Raw genomic sequence first — 17665 nt, 5'->3', positions numbered from 1 at the left:
ATATGCGGTGCCCCGACCCACCCGGAACTCGAGGAAGCTGGCGTCCGACGTCAAGGTGTCCATCGATGGTTTTGCTGTAGTCGCCCTTATATAAACACTGGAGCCGACTACTCAGTAATAAGCGGATCATTTGCGTCTAAGCAGAAGAAAGTTACGACCACATTGGACGGTCCGCACAAACGCACAGAAGGAGGCCATCTCGAAACACCAAGTGGAACGTGCACATCACGCATAACCATAGATGGCACCACGTACCCTGCTGCGTTCGCCATTTTGCGTAACTGCTGCAGCAACGTAATTCCCGGAAGGAACTTTTTGGCCGACAATGGTGCAATAATTGATCTGCAGACTAAGTCGATAACTTTTTCTTCCGATCACTCTATGACACCGGGACCGAACCCCGAACACCCTGAAGCTGTAAGGATCGCCCATGATCACGTCACTCTGTGTCCCCCCCCCCTCCGCGAAAACTTGGTGGTTACCCTTTACTTGGTGATCACCCTTGACATCAATGCCATTATAAAGACTCACCAAAGTTTGCTTCTCGACCGCGGTGTCTCCGTCGCAACAGGCATTGCGTGCTTTAGGCAATGCAAATCCTACGTTTTCGTCACCAATTTCATCGAGGAGTGCCAGCACCTACCAAGGCGCTGCAATTGCGTTCCTCGAAGAAACGCGAGCAACAAGTCAAGTGATCGCACTCGCCGACTTTGAACGCGCACCCGCAGACGCTTCCAAGCTGCCGCATTCTTTCGTCGTGAAGCCGGCGCTGCCGCAAGAAAATCGGGACAAATTACTGGATTTGCTGCGTCGCTACAGCAAGTGTGTTTAGTCAAACTCAAAATTACTCCAGACGCCCCTAGCAAAGCACCAAATTATAACCGACGATGAACCCTGACCTACCCGACAGCCACCGTGCCACGCGTCTTCACAAAGCGGGAAGCCATGCGGATGCAAGTCGAAGACAGGCTCAGTGACGACATTATACAGCCATCGAAAATCTCCTGGGCTGCTCCAGTCGTACTAGTGATGAAAAAGACTGCCCATTGAGGTTCTGTGTTGACAACCGGCGACTGAACAAGATCACCAAAAAGGACGTGTACCCCCTGCCATGAATCGATGAAGCCCTCGACCACCTCTGCTACGCAAAGTACTTCTCTTCGATGGATTTGAGGACAGGTTACTGGCAAATTGAAGTGGACGAGAGAGACTGAGAGAAGACTGCATTCATAACCCCGGACGGCCTATACGAGTTCCAGGTGATGCCGTTTGGGCTGTGCACGGCGCCAGCAACATTTAAAAGAGTCACGGACACTGTGCTAGCTGGCCTGAAGTGGCACACCTGCCTCGTATACCTCGTCGACGTTGTGGTATACTCCCGGACTTTCGATGAACACCTTGCAAGGTTTCAGTCTGTATTCGAGGCCATTCTTACGTTGGGGTTGACGCTGAAATCTGAAAAGTTCCAATTCGTGTACGAGGAGCTGAATTTTTTGGGCCACGTCGTCAACGCCGCGGGAGTTTGCCTGACCCGGCAAAAACTTCAGCCATAGCGAATTTCCCGACACCGAAAGACAAGAAGGGCGTGCGATGATTTCTGGGACTGTGCGCATACTACCGGCGGTTCGTGGGAAACTTCGAACGCATTGCAGAACCACTCACACACTTGACAAACGAGAGACCCTTTCAGCTGGGAAAGTACACAAGAGAAAGCATTCTGCGAGCAGCAAGAACGCCTGCAAAGCCCCCCCCGTGCTCGCTCATTTCGATGAAAACGCCAAAACGGAAATGCACGCGGACGCCAGTGATATAGGCTTGGGTGCCATCCTCGTCCAAAAGCAAAACAGTTGCGAAAAGTTAATTGCCTATGCCAGCCGTGATCTGGCGAAGGAGAAGAAAAACTACTCGGTTGCGAAGAAAGTCTGCCTGGCTATCATATGGGCAATTTCAAAATTTTGCCCATATGCGTTTGGAACACCGTTCAAGGTGGTGACAGACCACCATGCGCTGTGTTGGCTCTCCAATTTCTGTGTAGATAGGTAGATGGAGCTTGCGCCTGCAAGAATTCGACGTTACAATCGTCTACAAGTCTGGCAGGAAACACTCCGACGCCAACTTCCTGCCACGCGCCCCCGTTGACCCCCCACCAAAAGAATCCGACGAAGACGGCGCATTCTTCGGAGTCGTGACGGAAAGCGACCTATACCCCCAGCAGTGTGCTGACACTGAGTTACGCGTCATGATCGATTACCTCGAAGAAAGCAAAGTCGCCGTGCCTTTGGCCGGTACTTACCAGCGGTACTTACCAGCATTTAGCCTGAAAAACTCCGTCCTCGTGAAGAAGAATTTCAGCCCCAGAACGAGAACGATTTATCTTATTGTCATCCCCGCAGACCTTCGCGACAAATTTTTTTGAAGCGTGCCATGACGACCCGCCTTCCGGGCATCTCGGCACAGCTCGCACTATTGGAAAACTCAAGACGGAGTACTACTGGCTCCGCCTTGCATCCGACGTCACCTACTAGGTCCGGAGCTGCGGTGATTGCCAACGACGAAAAACGCCACCAACGAGACCCGCAGGATTTCTGTAGCCGATCGCCATCTCATGCAGGCCATTCCAACAGATTATAATGGACTTTCTCTGCCCTTTCCTACGTCACGACCCGAGAACAAGTGGATTATTGTAGCAGCAGACTACATGACGCTCTACGCAGAGACACGGATCACCAAAGAACGACGGCGTACCACCCCCAAACGAACGGACTAACGGAACGTCTGAACAAGACGATCACGGATATGCTGTCTATGTACGTCGACGTTAAACATAAGACTTAGGGCGACGTCCTTCCGTATGACACCTTTGCGTACAACACGGCTATCCATGAAACTACGCAGATGACACTGTTTGATCTTGTCTATGAAAGACGGCTGACTATGGTGCTTGACGCTATGCTCTGCATGTAGAAGACGACGACCGCAATGTCGACGTCCGAGGATACCTTCAGCGTGCGGAGGAGGCCAGCCAGCTCGCTCGAGTTCGCAAAATGGACCAGCAGCTTTTGGATGCCGGACGCTATAACCTCCGACGTCGAGACGCCGAGTTCCACCCACGGGATGGTGTGTGGGTTTGGACTCCCATCCGACGACTTGGACTAAATGAGAAGCTTCTGTGTCGGTATTTCGGACAGTACCGATTCTCCAACGTGTTGGCCACCTTAAATACGTGGTTATCGCCGATGGTGATTCCGGAACATCACGGCGACGCACGCGGCTCGAAGTCGTCCACGTGGTTTGCCTGAAACCTTAGTACGCAAATGATACTTTTTGTTGTCTGTTCGGACTGCCTGTAAGTTTTGAATCGGGTTGATGCCCGCTTTATGGGGGGTAATGCCCCACGAACCATGTTTTGGGTTTGTTTTTTTATGTTTTATTCTTGCCGCCTGGCTGCGCCGGGCTATGTTATATCTGCTATCCGTGGGCCAAGTGAAGCGAATGTTCTCTTTTTTATGCCGCACGTGTTATCTCCTTTGATAGAGAGAGTGGCGTACACTAACGTTACCAGCCTAGAATAACCTTCTGTGATCTACAGCGTTCTGGATGCAATTCGACTGTTCGAGAAGCCCTCGCGCCGAGAGAGAAATGACCGCAGAGCGGACGCCACGGCATTCGTCTCGCCGACGCTCGTCTGCACACGTGATTTTGTTGACTGCTGCTTCGCCGCCTTTGCATTTTTTTAGTTGTTAGGGGAGCACAAGTTCCCTCCAATAAACATCTCTTCATTCGAAACAATTGCGTCGTCTTTGGCTTCGGGGCAATATGAAGAAGCGTTCAAGATCCAAGCCAGAGACCACTCTCGTGACGAGCGGAAGATAGGAAGCGTGAGCACGCCCCAGGGCTCGGTGATATCGCCGCTGCTATTCACCCTAGTCATAATCGGAGTCGCGAGACTCTTGGAAGCAATACCCTAGGTCCGTCATACCATATACGTGGACGACCTCACGCTGCGGGTGCTGGGCGGATGCGACGGCCACGTTGAGTGTTCAACAGGTGGTATATACCACAGAAGACCAGTTGAGGGGCACGGGCCTGATATGTTCCCCGAACAATTCGGAGTTACTGATAATCCCTTTCAAATCTAGACCCAAGGAGGAGAGCGACATCAGCCTGCAAACGAGGATGATCCTGAAGGTAGCCATGATCAAAGTGCTTGGGTTACAGATCGAGTGGAGCCACCGGAACAATGACACGGTCGCCCGACTGGTAGGCAAGGTAGCGGCCGTAACGCAGCTGATCAAGTGAGGGACGAACACAAGATCAGGGATGAGGGAGGGCAGCCGGCACAGACTAATGCAGTTTGCGATAAGTAACGTCGCCTTCGCGGCGTCCTTCCACAACTCGTTGCTTGAGGACCGCAACCGCCTGAACGTGGCCATAAGGAAGGCGTACAAAGAAGCCATAGGCTTGCTCGACAGCGCTAGCACGGAGAAGCTCTTCAAACTGGGAATGCATAACGCGTTGGAGGAGATCACAGATGCCCAGCGGGTAGGCCAGATAGAGCGGATCAAGGGTTGGAGAACGGGGAGTACCATTCTCGCCCGGCTCGGAATGGAGACGGCGTCCGACCCTTGTAGCGTCGGCAAGGAGGAAGAGCGCGACGTCCCGGCGACAATCCGAAACACCGTCCGAGTGTACCCGTTACCCAAGAACACGAATCCAACCCACCATGCGGACAAGAGAGTGGCCAGAGCAAAGGCTGTGTGGGAACAGCACATGAACGTTCCGGGCACCAGATTCGTCGAGGCTGCGGAGTACGGCAACTGCCGGTGCTTCGTGGCGCTGGTGATAGACGGTAATATGGGAGTCACGGTGAACGCCGCGAGGATCGTCACCAGAGGCGCGCAGCGGGCGGAAGAGCTGACCATCGCCCTTGCCATCGCGCACCCAGAGACGACGACAGTGCTTAGCAATTCAAAGAGTGCGGTGAGCAGTTTCCTGAAGGGTTGGCTGTGCTGTGGAGCATGGCGGGTGAACATCGATCGACACAAGGTGAAAATGATTCAGAGTGATGGACCGAGACGAAGTACAGCTGTGATACCTTTAAGGGTATCACAAAATAATACAGAAACAGGAGGGAACTGGCACCGCTGGACCCCAGGTCGTCATGAAACACATACAGGCAGCACTCTATACGGATGACACGTGCGTGGTGTGGGACAATACTAGGGCAGCGACCACCCATTTGTTGTGGGGCTGTGAAGTCCGACCGAACGAGGCGGTGGCCAGGACATACCCACCGCCTTGGATCCAAGAAGCAGTGCGGAGTTACCAAAAGGACACTCAAATATAAGCCGTCCAGCAGGTGCTAGCGGGCCTCGGAAAGCAGCGCCGGAACGAAAGCTACGGGGCGACGCCCTCCCTTACGGGGCAGCGGTGTCCCACCCCATAGAGAGTAGCGAAGGGGTGGTCCTAATAGGGAAGACGTCAGGATCGGCGAGTGGCTACGTCCGGGCGCAGTGAACACACTGTGTCCGCTGCAGGCATTCAATAAAGTCTTTATTCTACTCTATTTTCCTCCCGCTCTGCCTTGCGCCTGCGACAGCCGCCTTGTTGAAGCAGTTTAGTGGTCACTCATTAAAGTAAAAACAATCACATTTCCGGCGAACCACGACTCCCTTGTTTGACAAAGTAGTGAGGACAAGAGAGGTTTGTCGTTTCGGGAGCACTACGGCCCACTAATTGATACATTTTGTCATTGGTACTCTTTAAAGTGAAAGCTTTCCTAGTGGGACCTTTGGCGTTCTGTTAAAAAACTAATGCATTTCCTCATAGGCTAGTTTGTTGACCAGAAACTCTGCTAACATCCCGAGACACACGGCCCGTCCGTGAAAACGGATTTCCTGGTGTCAGAACAGTTATTTGAAACTCGCGAAAGAGGAACGGTCCGATATAAGACATTACACGTAGGTATCATACACACTAAACTTTTTAACACCCTTAAAGGTGCTAAAAGGGTGCACTCAACATTTTGCACCCTGTTTGCACCTTTTAAGGACTAAACCATTGCTCCGGCACCCAATCATGAGGGTGCCACATATTAAGGGGTGTAAATCTTAACATTTTTACACCCTTTAAGGTGCAAGGAGGGTGTACTGAACATTTTGCACCCTTTTTGCACCTTTCAAGCACCCAAATATTGCTCGGGCACCCCACCTCGAGGGTGCCGAAATTCAGGGGTGTAATCAACAGTTTCATAGGGTGCTACGACCGTTACAGGGGTGCTAAAAAGTATTTCTTCTCGATTGGGGTGTTACCACGGCACCTTATCGTTAGGGTGCCTAAAAGAACGGTGTGTGAATGCAAGCATGCAAAATTGCACAAAAACAGGCTGAATGTTTAAACCGCACATTGCACTATTTCACCGCCCGTTGAGAGAATAAATATGAACTCTCCACATAGACCAGGGGAAAGGCTCTAAAATTGCTGTTCGTAAATTGAACAAAACGTGCTGAATGTTTAAATTCCACTCTGCACTAATCTACTGCTTCGAGTGTATCACAAGGTTCGTTTCGATGTCTGGGTGCACGGGAAGGAAAGGCTACAAAATGCCTCTTGTAGTCCTATAAATAAAACTTTTACGCGAGGCATCGGTGTCCTCAACGAAATCGAATTTACCTAAGAATTTGTTCCCGTATTATTATGCCCCGGGCAAAAATTCCAACAAGACTTTCTTGTTGGGCTCACAGCACGCCTGTGGGGCCAATACGAAGTTCTGTCGGCACTCTATCGTTCCAATAGCCTAGTCTTCCAACAGGAGTTTAACCTTGATGGCGTTTGTGGGGCCAATAAGAAGCTCTGTCGGCACTCTATCGTCCCAACAGCGTAGTCTTCCAACAGGGAGTTTAACCGTGATGGCGTTTACCGGCTCGCCAACACGATAAGTCAACGCCAACAGACGCCTCGTTCGTAATCAGCGGCGCGAGCGCGCCATCAGACAGAACCGACAGACGCCCTGAAGGTGGTTTTTAGGGCCTAAACAGCAGCGTCTATGTCTGGCATAGACGCTAGACGTCAACGTTTGTGTTCTGAATTTTCCCTTCAGTAAGTAACAGTCAGACGGACGATAACATAACTATGTGAAGATATGCTTTGGCTCATACCACGGCAAGCGCAATCGTTTGTGGCTGCAGCCTCGGTTGCTCTTCGTCCACAACAAACTGAATCGGCTGTACAGCTTTCTTCGAGGGCGTGTATGCAGGGGTTCTATCTTCCTTTTTTGCGCAGGCCGACGGGGGCGGTCGTGTAAAATCATTTTCGCTCGTCGCTTCCGTAGGGTTGCCACCTTCCTGGTTTTGGACCGGCCCGACCGGTTTTTTAAACAGCGGGCCGGTTGCCGGTCCATATCTAAAACCAGTCGTCATCAGCCGGTTTTTTGGCTTTTGTGCCGTGATTATGCCCGTTTTGGCGTTTTATAAGCGTCAATTCAACAACTAAGACGATAAATACGTGTCGACAAGCATAGGCGTGCGCACAGGGGGGGCAGGGGGGGCGGCCGCCCCCCCTAATCATCTGAAGGGGGCGCCAAATTTGCCCCATGCCTGCCTTGCCGATGTAACACATGAAAGTAAAATTTCTGCTCAGAAATATTTTGTGTGTGTTGCAATTCCATCACATTGAAATAAAAATTTTATAACCATCCCTCTTTGCACTGCGTTCGCACCGCAAGGCCTTCAGTGAGAAGAGGTCGGGAGTTGCTCTGGGGGGGGGGGGGGGGGGGGGGCGCAGCGGTAAGACTTTGCCCCCCCCCCCCCCCCCCAAATTGAGAACTCTGCGCACGCCTATGTAGACAAGCTGCGCAAAGACACGCGAGCAGAGAAAATACGCGGGCGAGCGCGCTGCCTCAGATGGAGGGGGACCTAAGGGAAGAACAAAATAACGAAATTCTACCGCCGCGGTCAGCAATTGCGGTTACTTTTCAGTGAAGCACATGCAGAGCGATTAACCAAGCTCTCAATCACTTTCAGTACAAACGTTATGTTGATTTCTCTCTAAGAAAACACTACAATAAATGGCACTGCATGTTAAAAAACATGGCGTCTTTTTTCAACACAATCCCCCCTCCCCCCCCCCCTCCCCCCCTGGAAGGCCCGTTTTTTTTTTCGGGGAAAGGTTGTAACCCTACTCTGCTGTTCTGCCTACCTGCTTGCTGTACCTATTACGTCGCCGCCACCGCAAATCCCCACTTGTTACAAACTCAGAGGTTTTCGCACTGTTAGCAGTCGTTTTACACGATGGGTTTGATGCGCCTGACATGCCAGGAGTGACATCGCTTGTAGTATTAGAGCGACGTTGCTTGTCTGCAAGACGGTGCCGGTCAAACAAGCGTTATCAACGCCATAATTCTAACGGCACATTCCATTTATTTCGTGGCTGCCGTGGCTTGCGCAGAAAAGGTCGGGTTGACTGCGATAGCTTTGCTTGAGTCAAATAATGGAGCTTTGGCTCAATCGCTTGCAGCGCTAGCAATGCGGCCTCGTCTGCAAGACCGGTGCGTGAGAAACAAGCGTTAGGACAGCCAGAATTTAAAAAATGCAGCATAAACTAGACCATCGTTAAAGGAGGCGATGACTAGACACAAGCAACAATATTCGTTGACAACTTACGTAAGTATAGAGTTGTTTTAGGCGCCCTGAACACGCCCGCCGACATAGCTGTTTTTAATAAAAAAAAAAGCCGACATAGCTGTTTGTTAACGCGTCCGTTTACTGTTTTGTAGGTCAATGGTTCGATTCCTCGTCGAACGTTTTTTTTTTCTTTTTTTTTTTTTTTACGTGAGGGTTTCATTAGCTCCTTTTTTAACGACCAGGGTAAGCACCTGTTCCTTGCTTTCTATCACGCCGACATTTACCGCCCTCTTCCTAAACCCAAAGTAGCTCGTTTTCTCGCACGTTCTCTCTTGAGAAGCCCGCCGTGAAAACAAAACCAAAACAAACGTCAAACCTCTTTACAATATCAGTATATATGTCAATTACTTTATGTGTATTCACTTTTTGTGTTTAAAAACCTTAAATTTAAGTTATAAACACATTTCAGACTTTGAAAGCAGAAAGATAATTACCAACATTACAGTAGTAACACAATTTTCGTCAAACATAGAGGTGCTACATTTGAAGTCTGGCAACTATCTCTCACTTTTGTGTGTGTTTTTTCATGGCGTTTTGTGCCGAGTGGTTGGTGGCGTGATTTAATCTGTTTTATCTATTTCAAGCTTAAATCATAGTTATAGAAGCTTTATGGGTGATGTCTACCCTTCTAACCTACGCGTGTGTTGAACATGGGGACCCCGGAAGAACGATCATCGCCGGATAAAATACTGCGCGTCAAAAGTGGATGACATTGCATCAGAACAAAGCGTGTTCGTGTGTCCGCGAGATGAAGACGACAGTGAAGGAGAATTTTACGTTGGAAACATCGTTTTTGCTCGGGTAAGTACCCATTTTTTATTATTCTGTATTTGGTTGGAATGAGTTCTGGTGTTTATGGGTCAGTAATTCGCTAGACCTCCATCTCGTTTGCTCTGAGAGCCTACGTGAGTTAGTATACTTGTTTGGCGCCCAGTCCACCGTTTCCGCAGAAGTCAGCATCAATTTACGCTGAAGCTAGACCTTGGCTACGATGCTCGCGCTATGGTACACGGCTGCTAATAATTTCACATCACGCAAGGCTCTTTAACACCGGGGCGTTTGTTTATGTGTCTCTCAAACAGTGCCTTTGCGGTTGCAGATCGCAGTCGCAATTTCGCGTGAGTGGCACAACGCTGTGATTAGTCCTCCCTCGTGAATACCCGCGGTATACCAAGAAATAACATGAACAGGAGGTTCCCTGGAAGTGCATGTGAAAACGCGTACACGTGATTCCATGGCTGGCGTCTCGTAGGTGTTGTGAAATCTCCCCCCCCCCCCCCCCCCCCTTCACGAATTCCGTGCAGTGCGCTTCGCAGCTATTGCGCTCGCGAGACCGGCGACCGTACGCCTCGCGGTCTTCGGGCCGCGATATGTGTGCTGTTCTCGTGAAGCTCGACAACAGCGAAATTGCCGTACTCGCTCGCCAACGCGCCCCGACAGCGTACGCGTCGACCGGGTGCTGACGGAGTTGTGCTGGAAGAAAAGCAGGCAAGAGATGAGGGCGCACGAGGTGTAGTTAAACATGAGAATTTACAAAGTGCAAGGTGGAGAAAATAGTATGCAAGGGCCGGAAACGGTGAGAGAGTTCGGGCCGCGTGCCAGCGAGCGAGTGCGGTAATTTACGTTGCCGAGTTTCACGAGTCCGGCACGAATATGACGACGCCCGTCTGAGAGTTCATAGAGGTATAGAATTCACATACGTGCAAATTGAAGGTGAAATGCGCGCATGTGGCCTCGCAGGGAGTTAGCATAGTCTCGGGGTAGTGGGGGAGATTTCACAACGCCTACGAGGCGCCTGCCGATTCTGTCAGAGTAGCTCTCGTGAAGTCTGGGGCTTGATATCAGAGGCATATGTATTGTTTAAATTAGTGCAGAAAATTGAGCCAATTCGCAAGTTCTCATTTTCGCAAAACCGCAGGCCATACAGAGACTAAGAAAAAAGCTGTAGGCACTCACTCAACTCGATTTATATTGGAGAATTGAACGTGCAGATACAAGTCAGACATTGAAATGGAGGAGCCTCAACTATCACACACCAGTTCCGATTGAAAGCAAGGGATACAGATGAGCTGCTAGCATGCGTTCCATGCAAATTAGCTCAGTAGCTAGCTTTGCATATATCATGCATACCCCACTCACAGTACCTGCGGGTCTAATAAATACATTCTTACTGTGACCTAAATTTCACTTGGGGTGTTCCGGGAATGTTCTTATTAGTGCCTTGGAGGTTACTGTCTTTAAACGATTAAAAATCTACTTGATGTAAGCATTCGTGCTTTGTGTGTGCTCTTCTTGTATTTCAACAAGTGTCAGCACACTCACAGATTATGCACCTGCAGGTGCTGCTGCTGGCTGTCCTGGGTCAGCTGCCTTCCAGTCCAGTTTCAAAGGCTTTGCCAGGGCCTCCCTTGGCCAACCGACACTGCACCTGCTGTACCCAAGTACTGCCTGGCCTTTCGTTGGTGCTCCGTACGCTTTGCCGCCAGGAATGGTCATTCATCCATCATCTGGCCGCTTGGACCACCCGTTCAGAAGTCAGCGCATTTGCTCGACACATCGGTCCAGGCACTGCTGCCATATCGGTGCACCCACCGATTATGTATTTTCAGGTTAGTTATTGCATGTTGTGGAACTTGCCATGATGTATACCTGTTAGCAGTGCTGTGGCCTCTGATTATTTGAAACATTTTCATGAAGCAGTGCTGTGCGTATGGAGCGTGTCATTGCTTAGCAGAGATATTGAAGAGAATCTGGGGCTGACGACTAAAGGGCAAGAAGAGAAATTGAACTGACTTTGAAGCAAGTATTCGTATGTAATCAAGCCAAGCAAACATTTAGGATCTTTCGATATGGTTTTAAACTTGCAATACAAACTGGTCTACTTCAGATCATACTGGTAATAATCATACTATACCTAAAAGTACATCCCGCAGTCTGTAGAATTCTGACAGCGCTTTTTTCGCAGTCTCTCATGACAGGCACTAATCTCAATGGTTGGAAGATAGTCGAGGTAGCACCAGTCTTTAAATCAGGAGACGGTACTTCACCATTAAATTTCCCTAACAAGCACCATATGCAAGGTCAGGAAACATTTCATCCACTCTCAGGTCGCTAATTATTTATAAAATCACAATATCACATTCGAGGATCACCACGGTTTTCACAAGGGTTACTTGAGAAACACAACTTTCAGGATTTGTTCACGATCTACATTGATCCATTGACACAGGCTTACAAACTGCGGTAGTTTTTCTCGATTTTTCTAAAGCATTCAATCGCATTGCACACCACAGACTACTTCTCAAACTTCACCCTAATGTCCTCACTTGAGCAAAAGATTTTCATTCTTCTCAAATGCAGTTTACTTCTAATAACTATATACTTCTTTTGCTCGTGCCACTTTGTTGTCCCCCCAGGCAGGTTGCTTGGTCTATCTTCCATGTTGCATATCCTCCCATGTAAGTCTATTTGCAGATGATGTTGTAATTTATCACACAATTTCTTTCAACTACTACCGTCAATGCTTTCAATCTGATCTTAGCACAATTAACTCCTGGTGCTGCAAATGGCTAATGTCGCTTATCTCTAAAACAAAGTGCATGACTTTAACGGTGGCAAGTCTCGGATTGTAAATACTTACTTCATTAACAACAGCCTGATTACCTCTTGAGACAAAGGTGTTTTGGTAGGCCGGTAGGGGAGGGGGGATTGCATGGTGGATTTCAAAAGGTACATCGATTGGGAAAATAAGACGTGTGATTAATATTTTCATTTGCACTCCAAAACTCGCTTTATTTCATATGTTTAACCCACTGCCGTGGCTAGGGTGGTGTGCTGTGGAGGCGAATGTCGGTTAGATACCGCTTGGTGTAGCCGCTTTTCAGATGGAGGCAACACGTAAAGACGCCCGTGTTTGGAGATTTCGATGCGCACAGAAATACCCAGATGGTCAAAATTAATGCGAAGCCTTCCCCTACAGTGCTCCCCATATCCCAAGTGTAGCTTTGGCGTGTTAAACCACCGTTTTTTTTTTCATGTTTTTGGTATAGTACCAGCTGCTGTAGCAGGTGCAACTTAAAGGTAAAATTATACATAATGTTTCCAAGAGCTAAATATAAAGGCCATATTGAAGTGCGTTTATGGGTCTATCTCATAGCAGTAGTGAAAGGTTATATACTCTGGTGCAGGTTAAGAACGCCAATGGCTCATGTGGTGTAGTCCAGTGTTTGACGGAATGCCGTGTAGGCAGGTAGAAGCATTATTGCAGTGATGAAACGTAGGTCACTGACCAAGTCAAGAAAGCCATTTAACGGTTTGTTGCTTGTTCACGGTGAGCATGTGTCGTGGAAAACGAAGCTATATATTGGGCATTACGCGGCGCAATGAGTTTGCATAGATATGGTGCAGATTGCCATCCATTATGTTGATAATGTTGGGCGTCGTCTGAACAATGAGGGACTCGAGCAGTAATCGAGAAGATAGATTGCACTCAGTTGTCAGTAATTTTGTCTTGTTCCAGTCGACCACGTGTCCCGTCCTCTCACGGTGCTCTGCCAGTGGACTTGTTTTTGCATGGCCCTTGTTCACTTCGTTCCAGTGCTGCATTAATCTTCTGTGCAGATTGCCCGTTTCGCCAATGTACACTGATTTGCATTCAGCGCATGGAATCTAATAAACAATACCCGGAAGCTTGGAGCGTGAGAGGGGGTCTCTCACGCTGACAATGTCAGAACGCAGCTTGCTAGTGGGCACATGCACAATGTATGCAATGCGTGTCTTGAAAATGTGTGCGAGAGTTTCACCGATGTGTGGGACGTAGGTAATTGCTGCACGTTTTGATGCAGTCGTTGTCCTGAATATAATGCCTAAAGCATTATATTCAGAAAGAAGCGAAGAGGGCGACTAGCAAGAATCCACATTGACATTAGCAGGCAGAAGCGTCCACAAGGCCTGTGTCAAAACGTGCTGCAATTCTCGTCCTACACATCAATCAAACTTTCGCACGCATTTTCAAGAAACACATTGTGCACATCGTGCAGGTGCCCACTAGCAAGCTATGTTCTGACATTGTCAGCGTGAAAGACCCCCTCTCACGCTTCAAGCTTCCAGGTGTTGTTTATGTTTTGAACAAAAAAAGTGCCATTTAAACGTGACACCTCCTTCCTTGCCGATTTCTGATGCCTGATTGTTCAGTTTGTGGGGATACGTTTAGCAGATTGCTCACATGTCTAACCTGTATTTGTGCTTGAGCAGTCAAACGCTGATGTTAGCAGTGAAGTAGGTGAAAATTGTACTTTGATTGTAGTTGTGTGCAGATTACCTACATTGTGTTAATTCGTAGAAAAGCAAAATTGAGGTAACCCTGCTAACTGTTCCGCATTGCAGCATTTTATTATGCGAACGTTAAGGAGTTCAGCTGCTTGTTAAAGGTGAAATAAACAGTGGTACAAAAAGAAGAGCATCTACTAAACAGAAATATCTTCACAATCGCAGGATGCCAACGGTCCGCCTACCAACTTGTGTCCTGCATCGTTTCTGCTGGCTGGAGCGGTTCATGGAGCATTTTCCAGCTTCTCAAAGTTTGTGGTCAAGCGCTCCTCCAAGTGAAAGATGCCGCAGAGGGATCTTTTGTTTTAATGCCACAATTTCACGTGCTCAGCAGCAAATTTACTCGTAAGGCTTTTTAAATATTCATCACCCAAGAGGGCATGTTACCTTCGTCTTCGGTGGAATGTGTCTGCACTCAGGTTATTTGTGACAGAAACAAGTGGACCACGTCATGAGAGTCATTGAGGCCTTGTTGATTGTGCATGCTTCTGAAATGACATTTTCATTAAGCTGAATACTTTCCACATATTACGATTTGTGAACAAATTATGGTAAAAGTCATGATTAGTTGTACTACACTGCAGGAAGGAAATGCCAACATACGTTTTAAGCGCCTCTGATATTTCAGATCGTTGGCTGGTGAGCAATAAAACAAAACTGAAATTTTTTTAAAGTAAAATCAAATATTCGTTGTCACCAGTGCATGACCATAGTAAAAGCTATCTAGTCACCAAATTTAGAATTAGACACGAAATGCCAAGAAAAATAGGGAAATAAACTAGACAGCTGGCTACAATAAACCAATTCGTAAAATTCCTCAATGTCTATCAAGTGATGATTCAGGCGGGTTAGTTAAGATGTCAGTGGGTTTACACACCCAACTTGCAGGGAAGCACATGAGCTCCCAATATTAACATGTTTTTAGTGAAGACCGTCTTCCTTCATTAAGCTGCTTTGCACATTGATGCCAGTCTGATAAATGTCCTGAATTTTTGTTATGATCAATCTTTGTATGGGAACCATATATTTTTATATGATGGCGCTGTGTATTTCTAAAACTGTATCTAGTCACTAATTCCAATTTGTCGTGGTCAGGTTTTTTCAACTGATTCGTAGCTTTTTTAACAATTATGGTATATTTTGTGTGCCTAAAGGAATGCCTCATTGCATGTTTAGCCTATGTAGTGTTGAAAGCGGACATTTTGCTTCAAAGTGGAATGTCGGGCTAGCAACAAGGTACTTCGCGTGCTGCTCACTTTCATTCATGCCATTATTTTTTATATTATCATTTAAAATTAAAAGCCAACCAATTTGCTGTCGTTTTAATTTTGTCACCTACTTTATACTTTCTTTTTTTTTCAACTTTGTGTAAGGATTGACTATCCATATTTTTATGATACCAAGGCGTTGGACTGGGCTAGCTGGTACATGTTTGAATGGATGAAAAACCATAGGAAAACCCAGGACACAGAAGAGAACGACGGGACAAACTTGTGCCGTCATTCTGTTTTAACTGTTTCCTGTGTTTACCACTGGTTTTTTATGCATTCAAACATTTTTTATGAGTTTGTTGAACAGTGATTAGTTTAGGTGTGTTCAAACAATTGTTGGCTGCGAAAGCTCCCTGTAGCATTTGTATAAGTGCTCTCTGCTTTTTTTTTTGAGCCAATACCCCACCACCAGTCTTCATGAGGTGGTCGTTTGTAGAAATAAGTTGAAATAAATATTTGTTTGCATTGCTTTACATGTTTTGAAAGAATTTCTTGTTCATTCTTGTTTCATTCAACCCCGTTTCAGAATCCTGCTTAAGGCATTTCCTCTGTTATTTTTTTTCAGAACCAGGAAGGGTGCTCATCCTCGGTTCTTGCTGAAGCAGCAGTATCCATACTTCACACGTGAGCTCTGAACACACAGTAATTATGGTATGAAACATTCTACCAGTATAAGCCTGCTTTGTAGACGTCATTGTAGATGTCAAAGCTCTTGACAGTGTAGTCCAATGTCTGGTGTAACGGGCAATGTCTACAACTTGTAAAAATTAATTTTGTGGCTATAATGTTTGTGATTATTTTAAAATGCACGTCAACTACTATTTAGAATCGCTGTCTAAATTGGCAGCCATTTTCCTGGTGGATACAGAAAGTGAAAAAGCGCATGTGTAGAGATTTCAGTGCACCTTAAATGTCCCAAATTTGCTAAAGCTAATCCAAAGCCCTCCTTGTGGTGCACTTCATATCCCATGTACAGTTTTGCGTAAAAACAGCTAAAAATTTATGATCAATTTAAACTTATTTTAATGTTTTTAAATGCAAATATTCTCAGTTTAAGCTGCCATATTTAGAGTAAAATATTTTGTAACAATTATATAGCTACCAAAGGTTTACAGAAAAGCTTTTTGCTTTTGGTTGTGCACCTTCTTATCAAAAGAAAAATGTTGTTAAGAAAGGCAGAAGAAACCCAACTATGGAAATTAGCAAACCCTAAAGCTGCGGATAGAATGAATGTTTTGTAGAGAATCTTTTGCTAATTTCAGTTCTAGTCAACTCTAAAAAAGTCTATCGACGTAGAATGCTTACCGTGAGGCACCTCGTAATACTAGCCAAAACTAATGGGCCCTGGCTGTTGGCTTTTCATTTGCAACAGTGACAAATGACCCCACATCCACCGGCAGGGACATAATGCAAGGCACCATGTACAAGCTAGCCTCATGATAAAATAATGTTTTCTGAACAATGGCATTACATTTCAACCATGGGCTTCACCAGGGAACTTGTATGCATTGTTCTGTGATGTTTGCAGTTCTTGTTATTGCTATGTGGGGTCATTTAGTCTAAAGGTATGTTTATAAAACTCCAAATACCACCAAACCTTGCAAGTGCTGTACCATATGAATATTTTTCCGTAAAGCAAAAACAATAATGCAAACGAAAATAAATGGCTTGGGTACCCAACTTTTATAAGTAGATTATGAGCCGCAGTACGGAGGGAACTATATTATGAGCCGCATTACGGAGGAAACTATACATTTTGCATTTGGTCTTCCTTGATATTGAACCTTCCTGCTCAGCTCAAGAATAAGGCACTAAACATTGCAGGTAGCTACCTTGATTGGAAGTTTGATGCAATAATAAGAAGCCAAGGGTTTTAAGGTTCAAGGAAGTTTTGTGTGGTTGAAGTGTTGCACACCTAATTGCTTTCACTGCACAGCATGGTTAGGCTCTGCAGTGAATCTCGAAGGATCTGTACTGCAGTTCGGCAAAGTGAACATATAATTGGTTTTTTACGAAGTTTTGGGTAATCAACTACCTCTAAAGTTATAACTGTACTGAGATGTGGCTCCTGACTTTTTAAATTGATGTTTTAACAATCGGTGACACAAGTTCAAGGAAATTATCAGCTGATGTTGAGCTTCAATGGAATGTCTCACAGAACCGAGCTTGGAAAGCACGAATGTTTCATACCATAATCGTGTGTGATATTGTGCAATATGTGGTCTCACACCTGCTGCACCTGTGAACCGAGGATGACGCACCCGTTTTGTACCCCTTTAGGTGGGTGCTTTTGCAGAAGATGCTCCTACAGATTGGGGTGCTAAGTAGCACCCTAGGATACTTTTAGGCGGACAAGGGTGTTTATAAGGCACCTGTCTTCTGGGG

At 46.9% G+C, this 17665-nt stretch overlaps 2 long non-coding RNA genes across 2 annotated transcripts in view; both read left to right on the top strand.

Annotated features, from left to right (window-relative positions):
• The window catches only part of LOC144161920 (uncharacterized), a 94566-nt gene that overhangs the window by 56520 nt on the left and 20381 nt on the right, over positions 1-17665 (top strand). The gene's annotated exons all lie outside the window — the stretch shown is intronic.
• LOC144162563 (uncharacterized) lies at positions 9149-15727 on the top strand. The gene is made up of 3 exons (XR_013320713.1): positions 9149-9482; positions 11021-11290; positions 14175-15727. It is a non-coding gene; the product is annotated as an uncharacterized LOC144162563 (long non-coding RNA).

Source organism: Haemaphysalis longicornis, unplaced genomic scaffold, assembly GCF_048455015.1.
Source record: "Haemaphysalis longicornis isolate Haplotype H1 unplaced genomic scaffold, Haemaphysalis longicornis Haplotype H1 scaffold_12, whole genome shotgun sequence".
Classification (NCBI taxonomy): domain Eukaryota; kingdom Metazoa; phylum Arthropoda; class Arachnida; order Ixodida; family Ixodidae; genus Haemaphysalis; species Haemaphysalis longicornis.
The sequence above is the reverse complement of the archived record's forward strand: the minus strand, read 5'-3'. Positions and strand labels throughout refer to the sequence as shown.